Below are 24,035 nucleotides of genomic sequence, written 5' to 3'. Positions count from 1 at the left end.
TACAGTCTGCACTGTAACTATGTAATTTGGACATAATTATATAATGTTTTGTGACACCTGAAAATTATATAAAATTCAAATTGTGTCTATAAATAACATTTTATGGGAACACAGCCATGCTCATTCATTTATGTCCACACTCCACAGCCATGTCCACATTCATTGAAACTGTGGACGTAAATGAATGGGCATGGCTGTGTTCCCATAAAATGTTATTTATAGACACAATTGAATTTTACATAATTTTCAGGTGTTACAAAATATTAAACCTCTCGAGTTTTTTTCCCCTTAAACATATAAAAATGCAAAGTCATCTTGGTGGTGGGCCAGATTCTATTGTGGATCAAAGTTTGTCAACCTCAGGTCTAGTTTAAAACAGTTTGTCTGTGTGGGAAGCCATGGGATGATAAAAAGAAACACTCTGAGAGGCAGGGCCCTCCTTGATCTCAAGAGTAAGTTCCAACCCTTGAGTGCCTAGGCCCAGTGGAAACAATTTACTTCTGAGCACGGCCAGGCTGGAGATGGGCAGCAGACAGTTAACGCTGAATAGAAGACGGAGCAGCAAGGAAACAAGGCTTTGCTCTCAGAAGTGAAGTGTTCTTTGAAGTTTGATTAAAAGTGTTTTACTTCACACATTATGGAAGCACATTACATTGTGCTTTTTCACTGCAGGATAAACAGAAAATCAGTAATGCACTGCTATCATCACATGCTTACACCTGTGGTTTGAAAACAGCAAACAAACCACTCTCCATGCAAGGGTGCATTGTCATAACACAACCGCTGACAATAAGAGCCCAGAAATGTTCTTTCTTTTGAAGAGAACCAGGCTTCCTCTACAGTTCTCCCTGGTTTTGCTATAGAATGAATTCCCAGGGAGATGAGAGGATATGGAGGTCATTAACAAGGTCCGTCTCTTCTGCCCCAATCATTTTCTATTTTAAAATGTGCTTCCGTTCTAAATATTTTACTTTTTCTGCTTTGAATAATACCAGTACCCTGCATCTGACAGGCAGTATAGTCTTGGGACAAGACACTGGGGTATACAGATGCTGGAGCCAGACTGTCTGAGCTCTGGTCCATTACTATAATAATTAGCTGTGGTCCTGAGAAAGCTACTAAACCCTTCCATGCCTCAGTTTCTCCAGCTATAAATGGCAGTACTAATAGGACCCACCTTCTAGTTATCGTGAGGCTTATATGAGCTAACATACGCATGGTACTTTCAATATAGCCTAGCACAGACTAAGGACTAGACAAATGTTAACTATTTTTATTATTATCTGCATGTGTTTACCAAGTATCTCAGAATGTGTGCTTGTGTGTGTGCAGTATGAACCAAATTGTCTTTCAAGGGCTTCTAAATTACTGAATTGGATCTTGAATTTCCTGAACTTTGCTTGTTGTAAAGAAAAGCTTGTATAAAAAAGGGTTTGTAATCCATATACAACAGGGATCTCAACTGTTTTCTGAAGCGCAATTTATTTTTCTCATATACTTTTCTTAAATTAAGTTTAGCTTAATGTTGCCTCCTTACATATTTTAAGTTTGGACTAAAGGTTTCTCCACACATAATGACCTGTAACCTAAGTGGATGTGTGAGCAGACCATAATCTACTCTTGAAACTCGGAGCTGAGTCTCACTCAATCACTTGAGTTTCAGCTGAGTTTCAGCCAATCACAGGTGTTCAGCTGTTCAAGCCAAGTTCAAATAAGGCACATGCTCGGCTGTAGCCAATCCAGCTGCTTCTGTAGGTTACTTCTGTTTTCTATACTCACTTTCTCTTTCTGTCCATAAACGTTATCTGACCATGTGGCAGCCCAGAGTCGTTCTCAATCTATTCTGGTTCCGGAGGCTGCCTGATTTGTGAATCATTCTTTGCTCAGTTAAACTCTGTTAAATTTAATTTGCCTAAATTGAACACTTTTAGCACTTTGTTACCATTATCTTTTTATCACATTTCATCATTTCCATCCTAATACGTTTTACTATCTTTAACTTCCCTTTTTATTGATATCTATCATTAATTTTTTGTAATTTAAATCAATTATATCCATTCCCAGCCACAGACCTTTAAATGAAGTATTTCTTGACTCTTCAGTGTCACTGTCTATATTTGTCAATGCTATGGTATTATAATGCAGTGACACAGTAGTTATCCCATAGAAACTCTCATCCAACTGCATAAAAAGTGCGCCAGGCGTGGTGGCTCACGCCTGTAATCCCAGCACTTTGGGAGGCCAAGGCAGGCAGATCACGAGGTCAGGAGTTCAAGACCAGCCTGACCAACATGGTGAAACCCCCATCTCTACTAAAAACACAAAATTAGCCGGGTGTGGTGGCACTTGCCTGTAATCCCAGCTACTCAGGAGGATGAGGCAGGAGAACTGCTTGAACCTGGGAGGCGGAGGTTGCAGTGAGCCAAGATTGCACCACTGCACTCCAGCCTGGGCGACAGAATGAGACTCCATACCAAAAAAAAAAAAAGGAAACAGTGTTTGTGACAAGCTGTATATGCCTGATGTTAAAATACTAAACTATTCTGAAGAGTAAGCTAGTCTCTTCTTTTTGCATAAATATGGTAATTGATTCATATGACTATGGCAGGTCATCAGAGACACAGTTTCTAGAGTGTAAGTACTACTGAGACGAAGCCAAAAGAGACAGTAGTAGTCCACAAAAGTTACTGCAAGAAAGAAATGTATGTTATGGAGATATTTAAGTAAAAAAAAAGTAATACCCGGAGACAACCAAAAAAAAAAATATATATATATATAACTTTTATACTTAAAGTTAAAAATTCTGACTCAAGATTAGCCGGTGAATCTTTTTTTTTTTTTTGAGATGGAGTCTTGCTCTGTTGCCCAGGCTGGAGTGCAGTTGCATAATCTCAACTCACTGCAACCTCCACCTCTCCGGTTCAAGTGATTCTCCTGCCTCAGCCTCCTGAGTAGCTGGGATTACAGGCGTGTGCCATCATGCCCAGTTAATTTTTGTATTTTTGGTAGAGACGGGGTTTCATCATGTTGTTCAGGCTGGTTTCAAACTTCCGATCTCATGATCTGCCCGCCTTGGCCTCCCAAAATGCTGGGATTATAGGCATGAGCCACCATGCATGGCTTTTTTTTTTTTTTTTTTTGAGAGACATCTTGCTCTTGCTGCCCAGGCTGGAGTGCAATGGTGTGATCTCGATTCACTGCTACCTCTGCCTCCTGGGTTCAAGTGATTCTCCTGCCTCAACCTCCTGAGTAGCTAGGATTACAGGCACTCGCCACCACGCCTGGCTAATTTTTGTATTTTTAGTAGAGGCAGGGTTTCACCATGTTGGCCAGGCTAGTCTCGAACTCCTGACCTCAGGTGATCCACCCACCTCAACCTCCCAAAGTCTGGCATTACAGGTGTGAGCCACCATGCCCAGCCTAGCTGGTGAATCTTTCAAAGAGAGGTGTGTTTTTGAAAATGTGTAAGAGTAAACCGGCATTTATAACATCCATCACTAACTCAGTCCCATTACAAATTCTACATTTATAAGTTCTTTTTTGCTTCAATTTTTTTTCCAACTCTCTCCTTTTTTTTTAATTCTAAAATTCATACATGTTTATTGCAGGAAATTTGAAAAGTGGCTGGGTGTGGTGGCTCATGCCTGTAATCCCAGTACTTTGAGAGGCCAAGGCAGGCGGATCATGCGGTCAGGAGATCAAGAACATCCTGGCCAACATGGTGAAACCCTGTCTCTACTAAAAATACAAAAAATTAGCTGGGCATGGTGGTGTGCACCTGTAGTCCCAGCTACTTGGGAGGCTGAGGCAGGAGAATCGCTTGAACCCGGGAGGAGGAGGCTGCAGTGAGCCGAGATCACGCCACTGCACCCCAGCCTGGAGACAGAGTGAGGCTCTGTCTCAAAAAAGAAAAAGAAAATTTGGAAAGTGACAAAAAGCTATAAAGAAATCAAATTTTATCCATAATACCATCTCATCATCTAGAGAAAGAACCACTGTTAATATTTTGACATATTAACTAGAAATATTATATTTTACATATCCTTTTAGTAATTAACTTTTGCTATAAAGAGTTAAAAATTTTCTGTGATTATCAAGCAATATGTCCTCATTGAAGTAAAGCTGGAAAACACAGAAAAGTTCAAAGCAGTAAAATCAAAAGCACCCAGCATAAACCATTTTGGCATATTTTCTTCTCTCTTTTCTTTTTTTTCTGGAGACGGGGTCTTGCTGTGTCACCCAGGCTGGAGTACAGTGGCACAATCACAGCTCACTGCAGTCTTGGCCTCCTGGGTTTAAGCCATCCTCCCATCTCAGCCACCCGAGGAGATGGCACTATAGGTGCATGCCACCACACTAGGCTAAGTAAGTTTTCGTATTTTTTGTAGAAATGGGTATTGCCATGTTGCCCAGGCTGGTACACTCGTTCTTTCAATGAACATTTTTTTTTTGAAATTGTGACCACAATCAGAATATAGTATTACACACATAAAAAAACTTATTTTATCATAAGCACTTTCCTTTGACATCAAAAAGTTTGTAAAGGTAAGCTGCAAAAAAATTCATCATTTTATAATTTCATATCATTATTTAGATATTTAATCATTTAGACTGTTTCCAGTTTTTCACTACTTATAAATAACTTATCTATGGATCTTCACATATAAAATTGTGCCCATATTTCTGATTATTTTCTTAGGATATTTCTTTCCTTTTAAATTTTTAATTTTTTTGAGATAGGGTCTTGCTCTGTTGCTCAGGCTGGAATGCAATGGTGTGATCATGGCTCACTGCAGCCTTGACCTCCTGGGCTCAAGTGATTCTTTCACCTCAGCCTCATGAGTAGCTAGGACTATAGGTGCATGCCACCAGGCCCAGCTAATTTTGAAATTTTTAGTAGAGATGAGGTCCTGCTATGTTGTCCAGGCTGGCCTCAAGTGATCCTCCTGCCTCACCTCCCAAAGTGCTGGGATTACAGGCGTGAGCCACCACGCCTGGGCAGGATATTTCTTAAAAGCAGATTGTTAGGGAAAATGATGTGAGCATTAAAATATTAGTAATGTTATTTTTTCCCTTTAATTCTAAATGTACAACATAACCCTAGAAATAATTATGATTAACATTTTATGGTATTTCCTTTGTCTTTTTAAAGGGAGGGGCATTTGAAAGACAGAGCATACTTTCAAATGTTTTTCTAGATTTATATCAATTACCTCTCAGCAGCAATATATCAATGCAGAATCTTACTGCATTCTCGTGAATGTAGACTATTATCAAAATAAATTATACTGACTTGAAGGAAAAACAGTATCTCATTATTTTGTTATCTTTGATTATTAATGAAGTTGAGCTTCTGTTTTTCTAAATGTTTGTTAACTATTTGTATATGTTCTTATTTTCCGTTTTCTTTGCAATTACAGCTCTTTTTTTCTTCTTTTTTGAGACAGAGTCTTGCTCTGTTGCCCAGGCTGGAGTGCAGTGGCACAATCTTGGCTCACGGCAACCTCCGCCTCCCGGGTTCCAGTGATTCTCTTGCCTCAGCCTCCTGAGTAGCTGGGATTACAGACACGCACCACTGTGCCCAGCTAATTTTTTTTTTGCATTTTTAGTAGAGATGTGGTTTCAAACCATGTTGGCCAGGCTGGTCTCGAACTCCTGACCTCAAGTGATTCACCCGCCTCAGCCTCCCAAAGTGCTGGGATTATAGGCGTGAGCCACCGCACCCAGCCTGCAATTATGGTGATTTCTAAATATATAAATGCATTGATGGAGGATGAGACTGATCTGTGTGTGCCTCAGCACCTGCATCTTAACGTCAGTGGGAGAACTGTAATTGCAATGAAAACGGACAATAAAAAGACATACAAATAGTTAACAAACATTTGGAAAAACAGAAGTTCAACTTCATTTCAAATGGAGCCATCAACAGTACACCGAGTTCTACTTCATGAGGAGGAGCTGAACAGTCGTGTGGCTTCCTCATTCCTCACCCTGTCCCTTCGCTGCACATGTGGCATTCAATCACACCTCAAACTGCTACATAATAGTTTAAGATAAGCTCCTAAAACATTTGACTTAGTGTATTTAGTTTCTTCAACCCCTTTTGATTCAGTATGATACTGATCTTGGTTTACTACAATTCTTGCTGGGCTTAAAGGCTGCAAGGGAATATGCAAGTAGCAGGAGACAGTGAGATCCATCAACAATTGATTAAAATCTCTTTGCTGAACTTTATCTGTAGGGGTCCAGAAGCCAGTTTGCTGCCTCCGACCTGCCCATTGACAATTAGCAGATAATGTACGGAAGTATTTCTGCTTTGCAATAGTGGCTTCCAAAGACCCCTGTGGAGTCCCTGGCCTGCAGGTGCTGGAGCCCTGCCTAGGGGCAGTAAGCAGAGCCCAGGCTAACCTGGGAATGGATCCTCATGCCTTCTGCTTCTTCCCCTTCTTGAGGTGGTCCATATGGGCCGAGAAGGGGGCTGTCAACCAGCAGGCAGATTTTCTTTACCCTCCCTCTGAAGTTTCTAATTACTCACACAAGTCTGGATGTGAAGCTGACATCAGCTTCCTTCACAGTGTCACCTGGGAAAATCTTGGTCAGCACGTGGTCCCTTTCCTTTCTAAGCCGACACCCTCTACTTAGCAATTATGAAGTGGCTTTACAGTCAGTGCTGGAGCACAGTGTACAGCCCAGGGTGAATCCCACACCCTCCCTTCCCTCAACCAGAGCCTACTGACCTACCTGCTTTCCTTCCTTCCCTCTTTCAGTATTTACTTAGTGTTTCCTGTGCTAGGTGCTAGGGATGAGTCAAATATATTTATGACATGGTCCCTGTTCTCAATGAACTTGTGGTTTAATGGGGGAGATGGACTAAGTAGACAGACAACTACAAAGTAAGTGGCAAAGCAGCAGTGAGCACAAGACATAACAAAGAGCTGGAAGCCCTTCCACATAGCTGCACCTTTAACCCTGACTCTAAGGTGTCAACTGAGGCTCCAAGCCATGTGGCGTTTACAGGGGAGAGTATAGGAACAAATCCCCATCAGGCCTGTCTGCATTTTGTGGTCACTGTTACAGAGGTCAATCTGTGTTAATTCTAGAAACAGCATACCCCTCATCTCACAATTACGTAAAACAGTCCATCACCCTTGATGATAACTCTTCCTGCTTCATAATGCATACAACTAGACATAATTTCATTATAAAGAAAAAGAAAATACTTTTTTTTTGGAGACTGAGTCTTGCTTTGTCACCCAGGCTGGAGGGTAGTGGTGTAATCTCAGCTCACTGCAACCTCTGCCTCCCAGGTTCAAGCGATTCTCTTGCCTCAGCTTCCGGAGTAGCTGGGACTACAGGTGTTCACCACCACACCCAGCTAATTTTTGTATTTTTAGTACAGACAGGGTTTCACCATGTTGGCCAGACTGGTCTCGAACTTCTGACCTCAGGTGATCCGCCTGCCTCGGCCTCCCAAAGTGCTGGGATTATAGGGCGTGAGCCACCACACCCAGCTTGAAGAAAATACCTTCATGTGCAAAAACTGCTCCTTAAAGATAGGGTTCTTCCTTGCAGCAACGAAAGGCACCCTGGCACCACTCACTTTTATGATGCAGCTCCCACCTCCATCCCCCTAAAACCTCACCTCTGGACGCTGGAGATATGACCTGGTGAGAGTGGCTGCTCAGATTCTGGAATCTGTTCAGCCCTTAGCCCTTGATCATCTGCTTTGTCACCTCTGCTCTCAAGAATGGCCAGTCTTCATATGGCCGGTGACAGTGTGGCTGCTGTGAATGCCCATCTACTTAGGACTGAACTAAGCTAGGTCACGGCCATCAGTAAACATTATCAAGTAATGACTTTGTTACCACTGGCATCTGAACAGGAAGTCCAGATCTGAAGGTCAATTCCACATACCTGTTTCAGAGTGTGTGCTTTTTTTTTGAGACAGAGTCTCCATCTGTGGCTCAGGCTGGAGTGCAGTGGCGAGATCTTGCCGCACTGCAACCCCTCCCAGGTTCAAGTGATTCTCCTGCCTCAGCCTCCCAAGTAGCTGGGACTACAGGTGCGTGCCACCAGGTGTGGCTAATTTTTTTGTGTATTTTTCGTAGACACAGGGTTTCGCCATGTTGGCCAGGCTGGTTTTGAACTCCTGACCTCAGGTGATCCACCCACCTCGGCCTCCCAAAGTGCTGGGATTACAGATGTGAGCCACCGCGCCCAGCCTTCACAGTGTGTTTCTAGCTAAGATTGAATATATGCAGTGATAAGAAATCCATCTACATCTTCCTATATATTCATTCAACACATAGTTCCCGAGCTTCTAGACTGGTAGGCAGACACAGTCCTCCCCTCATGTACTCCTTATAACCCCCTGAAAGTGACAGATGTTAAATACAAAAAAGTATTCAAAAACTAAGTACAACTGTGGTGTTACGAAGGAGAAAACCAGCGTGCTATTAGATGACACTAACACGAGGACTCTTAGACTTGTTTGAGGAGAGGGTCAGGAAAAGGCTTCTTTGGGAAAGTAGCATTAAGCTGAAACCTGGAAGATGTGTGGGGGCTTGGAGAAGGGGTTAGGAACAGAATTCCTGGCACAGGGCACGGCACCGGAGCTGTCTCTGAGGTAGACAGTGAGGGGCTTTCCTTGAGGAAGTCAAGGAAAGCTGGTGTGGCCTGCAGGTGAGCCTGCAGGTAAGTGCAGGAAAATGCAGTGTGAGGAGGTGGGGCCACATCCTGTAGGCGGTGGGAATGACCTCAGACCTGATCTTGAGTAGCCACTGAAGGAGGGGAGTGATATGATTTGAAAGTCAACTGAGTCCAACCACAGTTGGGAAAACATTTTTTGACCCGTGTAATTGGAACCAAATAGAATCAATTAATAGTAGTGACATGACAGTAGTTATGGTTATTGTCCTAATCACAGGGAGTACTTCTAAGAACTTAATTAGTTATCTGTTTGAAGCCTCAAACACAAACTTCCAAAGCTTTAAAATGCAACTTGTAAAAGCTTCCCTCTTTGGTCTCTTTTAAGCTTCTTTTTAACCAAATCAGGCAGGCACTGTACCAAGCCTCTGAGACACATCTGTGTGATCTTTCCAACAACTCAGAAGAGGAATGGGAGCCTCTGCATCCGAGGTGGGGAGCGGCAGAGCTGGGACTGAGGACAGGACGGTTGATTCCAAAGCACGTGCTCCATCCATGTTCACAGAATGGAGGAAATTAAAAAGGAGCAGATGATGCAGCTGCCGGCCTCTGGGATATTAACAGGACAAAGCTACTGAGAAAACAGGGGTTTCTGGCTGAGGGTAGAGGATGCTAGGAAAGGGCAACAAATGAGGGGTGGCAGAAGTCAATAAATTGAGCAGGAAATGAAAAAAGAAGAGCTGAATTAGAGCATTTGTCCAAGCACCCTGAGGACAGGAACCTTGTTTATCCTGTTCATGGCTATATCCCTAGGGCAGAGAACACTGCTCAGCAGGTGACATGTGCTCAAGAAATAGATGTTGACTCAGCAAATGAATGTATTTAAACAGAACCTATTCTGTAATAATCATGATGACAACAGTAATAAAATTAGCCACCGTCAGCTAAGCACCTACATGTGCCACACCTGTGCTGGGGGTTTGGCTAGGTTAACACAAACCCAACCACCAGGTACAGCAGGCATTGTCGTCCCAATCCTGGGAAGGAAATAAGGTACACAAAGGTTAACTAACATCTGATGTCTCTTGTCTAGTAAGTAGCAGGGATGGACTTAAACACAGACCAATCTCACTCCAAACCTTGTACTCTTTCTCTGCCCTGTGCTGTGTTGCTTCTCAAGCATGAACATGCTAAGAACTGGGCTTCAGCCATGGCCAGCCCCTTCAGGATGACTTGGCCACTGTGGGGTCTCATCCTTTCATCATTCTTAGTCATCAAGTCCAAGCAGCCCTGGAAGAAGGGAGCATATGTGCACAGAAGGACACCTACAGGAAGCATCTTACCGAAAGTGCCTTGCATCATTGAGGCTGTGTCTGGGTAGTTCGGTGGTGCTAACGAGGCCACTGTATTAACTCAGCTTTGTGTCTTGGAGACTACACCCCAATCCATCTCAGAGGTGCATTCAGTAGTTTCGGAAAAGATGGCTGGGAAGTGTGGGTGGCTTGGTGAAACCTGTTTGCACGACTAGCAAACAATGCAAAAGGTATGCTGCAATAATGGTGAGCCGCAGCTTCCTAGAAAAAGGTCACGCAAACTTCTGCACCAAACCTGGGTGATCAGAGCTCCTCTGCAACATTAAATCCTTTTACCCAAAAGAGTCTTGAGATTTTTTCCCCCAAGTATTTATCAGAATCCTCTTTATCTTTCTGCAATATTACAAAAAAAAAAAAAAAAAAAAAAAAAGGCTGGTGTCAGGCAGCTAGCATTATTTCTGAAAATTACTGAGAACCTAAAAGACATTCAGAACATCTATGCAGCTTGACACAGTTCAAAAAATTGTGGAAACAGAGACAATCTTATAACCAACATTTAGGCAAGTCTGTGTTTAGAATATGGTTCGTTTTCAAGGCAAGTATGTCTCATTCTACTTCTCTCTGTATGGAGAGATTCCATCTCTAGTCTCATCCCTTTGCAAACTGTTTTTCTCATGGCTGCTGGAGTTATCTTTCCAGGATATATATCTGATTCATTCATTTGACTGATATAACCTATCAACCCCCTTTGCACAGCTGTATAAGTCAGGTGTTTGTGGGACTTATCATCTATCTGGGACACTCTTGAGAGTTAAAGGACGCAGCTCTATTGATGATTATGTTGGAGCAACAAGCATAAACCTAGGCAAACTGGGATCTGTGGTCACCTCACATGGAATAGAAGGTCCTTGGCAATCTGAACTGAACCCACATTTTCTGACTCTTCCCCACCCAGATCAGCCTCTGAGAGGGATCTGCCCTTTCCGTGCTCTCTGTCCCAGACCTCAGCCCTTCCAGCTTCTCTTCTGGAAGAGTGAGTGCTCACCTCCAGGGCAGCTCGAAGAGCAGTTGCACCTACTCTCTGGAATCACAGGTCCAGCCTCTATGCTCCTATGCACCTTGACTGGACACAGCCATCATTTGTTTTTATGTGTATTGACCTCTCTAGACTGGGAACTCCTTGAGGTTGGGGGGTTTAAGTCATCCTTGTGGCTACCCCCAATATGTAGAGGAGTGTTTTGTACATCGTTCGTGTTCAGAAACTGTCAGTTGATAATAAATCCCATGACTGGATAATCTGATGCCTTTTAAATACACTGAGATCTGTGTTATAAATAAATGTTTATGACTAAAATGTTTTACGGCAGAGCTGCTGACTGTCCCGGCGTCATAGAAACTTCAGCTGATTTCCATGTGAGTGTGTGGAAGAAGTAATATATGAGCAATCTATTTTCTCTGGGTGAAGACAGCAATGGGCATATTTCACTTCCATTGTTAATTGGGGATAGTATTGCTCTAGGCCAAGACACTAAGTCAGCTAAGCGCCGACTAATCGAGGAAGTGTTTGCAGGTGCACTGGGCCCAAGGGTGCACAGGCCTCTTGTACTTTAACTTGCATGTGGTGCTCTCAGACCTGCATGACCAATTCTGTAATAGTATCTGCCACAGAAAAGACACTGTGTGAAATTCTTGTGCAGCTCTTCCCCATCTAACCTGTTCCTCGCAATGGTGAACACCCAGGGGAAGTGAAAGGAAATGCCCCAGACTGAGACTGGGAACCATCACCTCCCACTGGATGAGCAATGGGACACACCCAGGAGTGTGAATTCCCTGCCTCCGTAATGCCTTTTCTCTCCCAAAGCATTAGTCTTGGAGAGATGAGCAATGATTGGTAACTCTCCTCTCTAGTTAAATCTGAATTTCCAGTTGCTTTACAGAGTGAGAAAGTAAACGCAACACAGTAGTCATCCTGCTCCGAGAGCTTTTGAACTGTTGCTGATCTTTAGCACGTATAACCTGAATATATTAAAGAGCCAGAAGATAAGATCCGGGAATAAAGGAGAGACAAAAGGTCAGAGGATGAGTGTGTGAAGGTATCACAGGGCGAGTCACTAGATGGTGACAGCTGCTTCCCACAGTCTCTGAGAACTGGAAGAAACCACAGCAGGTGCAGTTTTGGTTAGAAATAGGACCAAGTTTCCTGAGCAGGATGTTTAAGATCATTAAATAAATCACCAAGGGAACTGTGGGATATATTCCTCTGCTGGTCTTCACAAACAGAGTGGTAACTGAGCAGTTAGGGATGACTTCTGTTTAAGTCTGACCACTGTGCTGAATTGGCTGGAATCTCTAAGTTCCTTCCAGCCTCAGAGTCTCATGATGCCTCACCCTCACCAATTGCCTGTAAGAGACGGTGGAACCCAGAACCAGAGGGCTCTCAAGGAGTTATCACGTAATCAGTCTCTGACAGTCAAAAACTTGTCCTTACATTTAATCAGACTTCCTTGGTTGTAGAATGGGTACAGGATAGTCTCCTATCAACCCTCATGCATGGTAAGCCAAGGTTACCACATTAAAAAAAATTTTTGTTTTTTGAGACGGAGTCTTGCTCTGTCACCCAGGCTGGAGTGCAGTGGCGCGATCTCGACTCACCGCAAGCTCCACCTCCTGGGTTCACGCCATTCTCCTGCCTCAGCCTCTCTGAGTAGCTGGGACTACAGGCGCCCGCCACCACACTGGGCTAATTTTTTTGTATTTTTAGTAGAGACGGGGTTTCACCATGTTAGCCAGGATGGTCTCGATCTCCTGACCTCGTGATCCACCTACCTGGGCCTCCCAAAGTGCTGGGATTACAGGCGTGAGCCACTGCGCCTGGCCGGTTATTACACTTTTTAAGGCTCTTCTAACAAACATTCTTCAGGCTTTCAAAGCTCCTTTCAAAGCGACTCTTGTAAAGTTCACAAACCTCTAAAAACTCAGTGACATCCCAGTTTGATATGATTGATCTGCACAGATGGATTCTACAATGCCAAGTTCTGGGTTCTAAGACAGGAAACTTAACACAACCTTCCTGTTTCTAATATGCATATCCTAAAGGTGTCTATTAATGCTATAGATATGAATCTAAGTCACCAAGCACAGGTGTCTGTTGTTGTCAGGAATAGAAGGTAAGAGAAAGAAGTGACAGATTAGTTCCACTTGAGGCTACAGAAAGGGCTGGCTCCCATGAGGAAAGGGTGCTGGAGGGAGAGTGCTGGGCAAAAGGGGACTCAGAAGTCACAAGATGGGCGGGTGGAGGGAAAAGTAAATACACATGCACAGAATGGCCCTTGGAAGAGAGACCTTAAAGGGTGTTTCTACCACTGGTGCTAGAGTAGGTGAATCAGTGGGAAGTATGTGTGGGGCTTGCTGGGCTGAGAGGATGCAGGGTGGCCAGGAGGGAAGAGGAGGTGTCGGGGAGTGGGGTGTGGAGGCAGGCAAACGAATGGGTAAAGAAAACCTCACTGGTTGGTAAGTGGTCAAAAACTGACCACACTCGTCTGGTTTTTAACCCTGGCAACCCCGCCTCTGGCCCTCCCTCCACTGGACGTTTCCGAGCATCTGTTCCTGCTGCTGCCTTTCCTCTGCTCCCCTGGGCTCTTCCCTGTATCAAGCCTTTCCTCCTTTCCTGGAACTTGCAATTCCACTAAATTTGCCATATGGCCTAGAAAAACTGTAAATTCTGGTGGGGTCGGGTTGATAATTCCTTGTTCTCCAGAAGGTAGCAGAGGACCCAGAATTGGGTTTAAATTAAAAGGGTGGAAACTTCTGTAAGTCAAGAAAGGAAGTAGCCATTTCTTTTGACACTTGGTAGCATATCCACTGCCACTTTCTAGCATATTTTAAAATGAAAACTTCTTGGTGGTATATTGAAGAAATAAGACTTTCAAACTCTCTCTCCCCTGTTCAATTAATTTGGGGAAATCAAAAATCATTTCCATTCCACATCCAGAAAATCTGATTTTGTTGAGGCAATTAAGAATATTACCCTTTTACTCTAGCAAAGTAACCCACGCAGAGGACTGAAAAAAATGAAAAGCAACAGTCCCTTAACCCACTGCTGGTTCTTTTGTGCTTGCTTTAAATTGCTTCTACTTTTAGCTCTTTTTATGTTGAACTCCAAACACTAAATAACAGGCTGATATTACCTTTCTGAATTTATCAACTTCAATTTATCTGAAGTTATCAACTTGATATATATCCACTGACTTCCTTTTACAACAGATCTAGGTTCACATCACTAATAACCCCTGCTCTCCTCATCTGTAATTTCTTCAATAGTTGTATTACTCCTTGACCACATTAAACAATATATGTATCCTTTATTTTTGTTCCATCAACAAGAAACTCTCTCTGTATTTCCCATTTTCTAAGGTGCTGATGCCAGTATCTCCACCTTCCTTCCAGCACTTCTACTCCCCCTCGCCCACCTCCCACCAGCTATACTTCTATACCAGAGGCTGAGGCTGCTTCCTTTGTGACATCTCCAACACTGATCTCTGGATTTTACCTCCCAAAGATGCTCCTTTCCCAAGTACCCCACTCTCAGCCAGTGCTACCCCATCTACCCAGATGCTCCAGCCACAAACAAATCCTCTCTTTCCCTTTCGCCCACATAAGTCCTGTCATTTCTACCTCCAAATATATTTCACCATCTCCATGGCTAAAATGTTAGTACAAGCCACTGTCTTCTAATTTTAGGACCAGCCACCCTCTGGTCTCGCTATAATCCACCCTCCACAAAATGGCCAGAGTGATTTTTCAGAAATACAAGTCAGACCACGTCACTCCCTTTGCTAAAAAATCTCTTACTAAAATCCCCTTATCATTATCCACGAGGCCTTCAATGATCTGGCCTGGGTGATCTCTAACTTCCATCTCCTATACTCTTCCCTTCATTCACTCTGCTCCAGCAACACAGGCACTTATCATTCCACGGTCACAAGCTAATTTCCATTTTAGGGCCTTTACTTTTCTGCTTGGTAACATCTCAGATCTTCTCCTTCTTCTCGTCATTCAAATCCTAACTGAAGGGTCCTCTCTGACAGGCTTCCCATGTTAGCAAAAGCAACCTCTTCTCCCTAGCTATGCTCTTTCAGGTTACCCAATTTCAGCTTCTTCACAGCACTCCAGACATTATCTTCTTCCGCCCCCCAGGTTCAAGCAATTCTCCTGCCTCAGCCTCCCGAGTAGCTGGGAGTACAGGCATGCACCACCATGCCCAGCTAATTTTTTGTATTTAGTAGAGATGGGGTTTCACCATGTTAGTCAGGCTGGTCTCGAACTCCTGAGCTCAATATTTGTACTTGCTTAGCGTTCATACCCCTTTCTAGAATATGAGCCCTTTAAGAAATGTTTTGTTCACTGCCTGTATCCCAGTCACCTTCAATGCATGGCACATACAAGGCACTGAAAAAATACTATTATCAACTCGGTGTTCTGTAGCCTTAATTAAGGCTTCTATACTTTGGTTAAGATTAATTCTAAAAGTTGGAAATCAAAGAATGTTTTATTCCTGCAAACCTATAATTATTATTCACTATTTAAGTAATGTCCCCAAATATGTTCTATTTTCTTTCTTGGAACTTACAATTGCTTTTTCTCTTCCATGGTCTAGAATTGAATAAAATCCCTTGAATCCCCGCATTTCACAGGTACCAATCATCAGAGCCCTGTGTCTTCTTGCTCTGTCAGTCTGTGCCACAGCTGCCACTCTATTTCTCTCTTGATTTGGATCTGCTACCTTTGACTCTCATGTCTTCTTCTTTCCTGTTTTATTACCTTACTTTGCTGGAATATATCCTCAGGAAACTTCATAGCAAAGGGTGTGTGTGAAAGGCTCTGACTGTGCTGTTGTTTTTCTTTGAGGGAAGGTTTTGGTCTGTTACCCAGGCTGGAGTGCAGTGGTGTGATCACTGCACACTGCAGCCTCGAACTCCTGGGCTCAAGCAATCCTCCCACCTCAGCCTCCTGAGTAGATGGGACGACAGGCATGTGCCACCACTTTTGGCTAATTTATTTATTTTTTATTTTGTAGAGATAGGGCCTCCTTATATTCCCCAGGCTGGTCTTGAACTCCTGGCCTCAAGCGAGCCTTCCACCTCAGTCTCCTAAAGTGCTGGGATTACAAGTGTGAGCCACTGTGCCCGGACTCTGACCATATTTTATCCCTTGTTTATTTTTAACTTTATACCTGACTGATACTTTGGCTGGGAATAGAGTTACAGGTAGACAATACTTATCTCTCCGTACTTTACAGAAGCTTGTCTTTTAGCATCTAGTATAAGTGAAGAGAATTCACATACATGTGCACAGTTGTATCACTACTAGCAAAGACTATCCAGATTGATGCACCCAAGATCAAATTTTGTAAAGCTAGCTAATTTAGATTAAGTGGGTTAGTTTGAATTATAGTATGTTGAGTAAAGAAATTCAGTTTTCTTTCTTTCAAATATAAATAGCGTCTCCACAAATTCTTCTCCAAATCAGGCTAATTGTCTTTCTGCAAGTCTTCTTTTCCTAATCATTTTCTTAGTAAACTTCTTATTCACAGCATTTAGTTCTCCTTCACGCTGCTCATCACCATTGTACTTGCTTTCAATTATTCATTTGAAAATTCAGTGTGGTAAGAAATAGTATCTTGCTTATTGCTGTATCTTTGGCACCTAACTTACCTAGAAAGACAGCCTGCGACTTCTGAATGTGGGCTCACTATACAGATTGAGAAAATAAAAGTAAAGGCACACGAGGTGCAGCTGAAGCCCTCTGAAAGTCAAGAAGCACATCCCTGGCGAGCTGTGTAGGTTCCCTAGTCCTAGCATCTAAAACAGTGGTTTGCAGGGATCATGAGCTTTGAAGTCAGAAATAACCGGGTTTGAATCTGTCTGTGCTCGCCATTTGCTAGCTGCATGACCCTGGACAAATCATTTATATGCTCTGAACTCCAGGTTCTTCATTTGTAAAATGAGGATAAATATGTCTACCTTGTAATACAGTGACTTTGAAGGATAAATAAGACAGTTTATGTAAAGTTATTGACATAATCGTGGGAGCTGATAGGAAGTATCGGAAGTATTATTGTTATTAATAAAAGCAATGGAATGTTGATATACAGAAATCAAACCTAAAGCACTAATTTTGATGAAAGAATCCCAAATTTATGTACTGTTTCACATAATACTAAGCATGATAAAAACATTCTAGAGTAAAACTCAAATAATTAGCAGGTATTTAAATAAGGCTCCTTTTGGCCCAGCCAAACGTTCTTCCTACTTTCTGTAGCTCCAATCCGAAGACCTTTGATTTACCTTGTCTGTATATAGCTCAATCCATTAAAAAATCATTAGGCAGCAGCCTCAGGCTACAAAGCCTTACATTTGATTTCTTTTGTATCCTTTAATTTACTGATGAAAATCTTGAAAGAGTAAAATTGAAATCAGTGAGGCTTTATTGAAAGTTCATTACATCCACCATAAATTTTGCTTGGTTAAATAAAATTTTCCACATGGTGTGATTATATAGTACAAGGAAAGAGATTTTCTGGGGTGACTTATGGATACCCACCTTATTATCTTAGTCCTATCAGATGCATAGTGAGTTCTCTATCTGCTCCTGTTTCCATTTTATGCAGCGAATCCCATGGACTTCACCCCCCATTCCCTCTGGGGTGTGTTTCTCCTAACTTTGTTTTCACTCCATTATGTTTTAATGGCTCCTGCTTCTTCTCTTTGGAGTTTGCCTGGATGCTGCCCGTCAGAGAGATGACTGCTAGATTGATGGGTCAGAAATACATTCATCATACAGACTCCAGAATTACCAAGATGACTCTTTGCTCAACTACCTGTAGTGGCAATCAACCTGCAGGGGACAGCATTCCATGGCAACAGAAAAGAAAACACGGGCTTTTAAAAGGTAGGTTCCTAGCATGCTTGTTGTCGAGGGAGAATCTTTTTGTTTTGGTGTGTGTCAATCAATGCCCTCATCTAAGAGATGTGACAACAGTGAAGATGCAAAACCACAGGAACCTCAAAACCACTAAAAGCTGTATATTTGACTCCTTTTACCTATTAAAGGGAATCCATTAGTAGACTTCAAGAACAAAATCAGAGTAAAATTAGTTCACTCTTAGGTAGATCAGGGGTGAGTCAGGAGAAGAAAAAGGAAGCATGTCAAAATATCTACTATCCCAAAGAACTTTGGAGAATTGCAAGCTTGCTACTCTGCCCCACTTGCTATTTAGGTTCTAAGCACTATGACTGATGGCAAGTTTGTAAACTACAAGGTTTTATATTTAAAGGAAACTGGGTCTCCTGACCTTTTATCTCTATCTAAGATAGAAGCAACAAAGGACAGCATATTTAGGAATCTGCATTAGAGTCAACTACCAAGGACAATTTCTGAGGACAATTGTGACTATCTAACTGTAATCTGTTATAAAAGGACAGTGAAAAGGTTTTTAAAGCAGTACAAAACTCTACAGAGAATTCTGTGATACATATCAATAATGTATCACATACTATTCAGGATATCAAAATAACCTTAATTGGACTAAATCATATGATGGTAGTCCACGTGCCTAAGAAATGTGTTTCTGTGGTAACATTCATATTTTGTTCATCTAATATCAGCTTTGATTTACTACTGCCTCTTTTTAAGAAGGGTCATTTATTTATGAATGAGTGAATGAATGAATGAGACAAAGTCTTGCTCTGTCACCCAGGCTGAAGTGCAGTGGCATGATCATAGCTCACGGCAGCCTTGACCTTCCCAGGCTTAAGCGATCCTCTCACCTCAGGCTCTCAAGTAGCCAGGACTACAAGCACATGCCACCATGCCCAGCTAATTTTTTATTTTTAAATTTTTATTTATCTTTTTTTTCAAATAGAGACGAGGTCTCGCTTTGTTGCCCAGGCTGCTCTTGAACCCCTGGGCTCAAACGATCTTCCTGCTTTGGCCTCCCAAAGTGCTTGGATTAAAAGCATGAGGTAGGCTGGGCACGGTGGCTCACGCCTGTAATCCTAGCACTTTCGGAGGGCGAGGCGGGTGGACTGCCTGAGCTCAGGAGTTTGAGACCAGCCTGGGCAACAGGATGAAACCCTGTCTCTACTACAATACAAAAAAATTAGCCTGGTGTGGCGGTGGGCGCCTGTAATGCCAGCTACTCAGGAGGGTGAGACAGGAGAATCACTTGAACCTGGGAGGTGGAGGTTGCAGTGAGCCGACATCGCGCCATTGCACTCCAGCCTGGGCGACAGAGTGAGACTCAGTCTCAGGAAAAAAAAAAAAAAAAAAAAAAAAAAAAAAAAAAAAAAAAAGCGTGAGGTACCATGCCCAGCCTAATTTTTTATTTTGTATTTTTTGTAGAGACTGGGTCTTGCTACATTGCCAGGGCTGGTCATGAACTCCTGGGCTCAAGTGATCCTCCCACCTCGGCCTCCCAAAGTGCTGGGACTATAGGTGTGAGCCACCACACCAGCCAGGATAAGTGATTTAGAACAGAGATAATATATAGTGTCTAATGACTAATCAACATTTGTCAGGTGCTGAGATGTTTATTTTTATACCTTTCCTTTTGCAGAAAGGATGCTTTTAGGTTTGAGTTCTGCTCTTCTGAACAGATGGCTATCATTTAACTAACAGCAGTACTGAGTTTATTTACCAAGGACTCACAGTCTAGTCACAAAAAAAAGAATGTGATTTAGCTTTCATTAGTAAGAGTTGAAAATAGAGCATAAATAAGAATCCAACAGACAGAACTTTCAAGATTCAGAAATATACTTTTTTTTTCCTTTTGAGACGGAGTCTTGCTCTGTCACCCAGGCTGGAGTGCAGTGACACGATCTCGGCTCACTGCAAGCTCCGCCTCCTGGGTTCATGACATTCTCCTGCCTCAGCCTCCTGAGTAGCTGGGACTACAGGCACCCGCCACCACGCCCGGCTAATTTTTTGTATTTTTAGTACAGACAGGGTTTCACTGTGTTAGCCAGGATGGTCTCGATCTCCTGACCTCGTGATCCGCCCATCTCGGCCTCCCGAAATGCTGGGATTACAGGCATGAGCCACCGCGCCCGGCCTCAGAAACATATTTCAAAGAGACCTTAGAGGTAGCTACTAGAATGCCCAGGTTTATAAAACGTAAGAGATGGCTGGCACAACCTGCATATAAGAGAGTAGCAGAATATTGCTTTGAAACCTCATATACATAAAATAAGTTATGTGGTAAAAATATTTCCCTTTGTTAATGGTCCTAAGTTCTTTTATTCAGTCCATCAGAGGTCCAATAAATTGCCATCAAATCATAGAGGGTCACATAGGTAGGGGGCCCCAAGGGGCATGGCATATCAGATTCCCTATGTGTATAGGGTTAGGAAACTATGCACCATCTTCTCAGGATCAAACACCCACATTTACAAGGTTACTACTTTCACCTGATAGAATAATAACTCCAGAACCCTGCTCATCTGGGAATCAGCATTAGCTGGCCGAGTTTAGGACATACCCACAATTAGATTTTCAGGTTCTCACCTACAGAACAGATCCTCGGAACTGGGTTTCCTAAACTTGTACAGTATGAAAAATTAAGCTTTTGAGTTTGAAACAGAATTTGTAATAGAAAGAGATAATATTCTAAAGATCAGACTATACTTCCATTTAATCTTTTTATTAATTTTAGCATGCAATTTGGCTTTTACCCTCAATGCCTTTATAAAAGGTGCTTTCAAAGGTCACCAAATCAAAGGGACTGCTCTAGGGCTAGGTCTCCTTTAATGCGGAGGCATTTGACCTTGTTGTCTTCTTTCTGGGAGAGTACTTCCCCTAAGTCTCCTCCTACCTTTTGACCTCCCATTTATTCCATGTAGGAATTGCCTAGGGGTCTATCCTGGCCCCTCTTTTCACTCTACATGTTTCCTTGGTGACTTCCTCCTGCTTTGGCATAACTTCAGACCCATTTACATTTCCTTCTAGTTCCTTGACAATCTGGTCATATCTACATACCTTTCTGGTAGTTCTTGCCACTCTTCTCAACACAATCTCTGATCTTGCCACTCTGGACTACTCACTGTTTTCAGAACAGTGGCAATGTTTTTTATTTTTTCCTTTCTTTTCCCTTTTTCTTTTTTTGAGATAGGGTCTTGCTCTGTCACCCAGGCGAGAGTGCGGTGGCATGATCACAGCTCACTACAGCCTCAGCCTCCTGGGCTGAAGCAATCCTTCCCTGCCTCAGCCTCCCGAGTAGCTGGGATTACAGGTGTGTGCCGCTATACCCAGGTAATTTTTAAATTTTTTTGTAGAGACAGGGTCTCACCATGTTGCTCAGGCTGATCTCAAACTGCTGGACTCAAGTGATCCTCCTGCCATGGTCTCCCAAAGTGCTGGGACTACAGGCATGAGCAACCACGTCCAGCCCAATGTATTTTCAAATAGTTCCTTTATGTATTTGTTCGTGCTGTTTTCTTCTATACAAAATTCATGGCCCTGTCTCACCTGAACATCCCTCCCTATACTCCAGATTCTAGTCACTTTTATTAAGGCATGCTTTATTAAGGCATCACTGACATACAATAAACTCCACATATTTAAGGTATACAATTTGACAGGTTTTGAAATATGTATTATACCTGTGAAACCATCACTGCACTCAAACTATCCATTACTCCCCAAAGGTTTCTTGTGCTGCTTTGTAATTCCTACTTCCTGCCCCTCCCTATCCACTCTCCATCCCCTGACAACGACTGCTCTACTTCCTGCTCCTATAGTTTGTTTTTTCTAGAGTCGTATATAAATGGATACACTTTTCAGGTTGGGTTCTTCCACCAAGCAAAATTATTTTGAAATTCATCCATGTTGTAGTTGTAGTGTGTATCAATAGCTTATTCTTTTTATTACCAAGTAGTAGTTCACTTATGGATATAACACAGTTTGTTTATTCATCTTCCAATGCTAATGGACATTTGGGTTATTCCCAGTTTTTGGCTATTATAAATAATTTTATATGAACATTTGTGTATGTCTTTACATGGATAAATGTGTTTATTTCTCCTAGATAAATATCTAGGACTGCAGTGGCTGGAATATGTGGCAGGGATATGTTTAGCTTAAAACACTGCCAAACTGTTCCCACCATGATAATATAAAATGACAATACAAATTATTCAATTAATACAATTATCCAAAATGGACAAACCAGTTATCCAAAAATTATGCAATAGAGTCAAATCCTATCTTAAGAGGAAAACATTCAGTCTTTCACCATTAAATATGATATTCGCTTTAGATTTTTTCATAGATGTACTTTACCAGGTTGTAGAAGTCCACTTCTATTCTTAGTCTGCTAAGAGGACTTTTTTTTTTTTTTTTACCAGAAATGGATGCTGGATTTTAAATGCTTTTTCTGCAACCACTGAGATTATTTTTTTTTTTTTCAGTTTGTTTATCTGGTGAATTTCTTTTTGTTTTGAGTCGGAGTCTCACTCTGTCACCCAGGCTGGAGTGCAGTGGTGCCATCTCAGCTCACTGCAACCTCTGCCTCCAGGGTTCAAGCAATTCTTCTGCCTCAGCCTCCCAAGTAGCTGGGACTACAGGCGCCCGCCACTAGGCCTAGCTAATTTTTTGTATTTTTAGTAGAGACGGGGTTTCATCATATTGGCCAGGCTGGTCTTGAACTCCTGACCTTGTGATCTGCCCGCCTCGGCCTCCCAAAGTGCTGGGATTACAGGTGTGAGCCACCACACCCGGACTATCTGGTGAATTTCATATATTGATTATTGGATGTTAAACCAACCTTGCATGCCTGGGATAAATCCCACTTGGTTACAATGTATTATCCTTTTTATATATTGTTGGATTTGATTCGTTATTTTATAAAATGCTGAATTGGATGCACTAAATATTGCTTATAATTCCTACATCTATGCTCTTAATGGACATTGGTCCGTAGTTTTCTTTTCCTGTATTATCTTTGTCTGGTTTGGTATGAGGGGAAGGCTGGCCTCGGAATGAGCTGGAAAGCATTATCTCCTTTTCAATTTTCTGGAAGAATTTGTGTAGAACTGGTGTTATTTCTTAAATCTATAGTAGAACTCCCCAGTAAAGGCATCTAGATCTGGAGTTTCCCTTGTGGAAGGGTTTTAACTATGAATTAAATTTCTTTAATATACATAGAGCTATTCAGGTTATCTATTTCTTCTTGTGTGAGTTTTGGTAGTTTGTGTCTTTCAAGGAGTCTATTTAATCTAAGCCGTCAAATTTACTGGCATAAAGTTGTATAACATTCTTTTGTTACACAGTTAATATTGATAGAATTTGTATTGATGTCACATTTTTCATGTTGATATTGGGAATGTGTGTCTTCTGCTTTTCCTCATCAGTCCTACTAGATGTGTATCAATTTTATTTTGGTACTATTGAGGTTTGCTATTGTTTTTCTGATTTCCATTTCATTGGTTTCTGTTCTGACCTTTTTTCTGCTTTCTTTGGTTTAATTTGCTCTTATTTTTCTAGTTCCTTCCTTCCTTCCTCCCTCCCTTCCCTTTTCCTTTTCTCTCTCTCTTCCTTCCTCTCTCTCTTTCTCTCCCCTTCCATCCCCCCCCATTTTTTTTTCTCCGACAGGGCCTCACTCTGGCAACCCTGGCTAGAGTGCAGTGGCTTGATCTTGGCTCACTGCAGCCTCAACCTCCTGGGCTCAGGTGTTTCTCCCACCTCAGCCTCCTAACTAGCTGAGAATACAGGTGCACACCACCATACCTGGCTAATTTGTGTGTGTGTGTGTGTGTGTGTGTGTGTGTGTGTGTGTGTGTGTATGTGTGTGTGTGTTTTGAGATGGAATCTTGCTCTGTCACCCAGGCTGAAGTGTAGTGGAGCGATCTTGGCTCACCGCAACCTCTGCTCCCAGGTTCAAGCGATTCTCTTGCCTCAGCCTCATGAGTAGCTGGGACTACAGGTGTGCACCACCACACCTGGCTAATTTTTGTATTTTTAGTAGAGATGGGGTTTCACCATGTTGGCCAGGCTGGTCTTGAACCCCTGACCTGTCTTGGA

General features: G+C 42.4%; 1 protein-coding gene across 1 annotated transcript in view; it reads right to left on the bottom strand.

Moving 5' to 3' along the window:
- MYO1D (myosin ID) overlaps positions 1–24,035 on the bottom strand; it is a 377,286-nt gene that overhangs the window by 64,795 nt on the left and 288,456 nt on the right. The window lies entirely within an intron of this gene.

The sequence above is a fragment of the Nomascus leucogenys genome, unplaced genomic scaffold (assembly GCF_006542625.1).
Source record: "Nomascus leucogenys isolate Asia unplaced genomic scaffold, Asia_NLE_v1 Super-Scaffold_249, whole genome shotgun sequence".
NCBI lineage: Eukaryota > Metazoa > Chordata > Mammalia > Primates > Hylobatidae > Nomascus > Nomascus leucogenys.
This window is presented reverse-complemented; position numbering and strand designations above follow the sequence as displayed.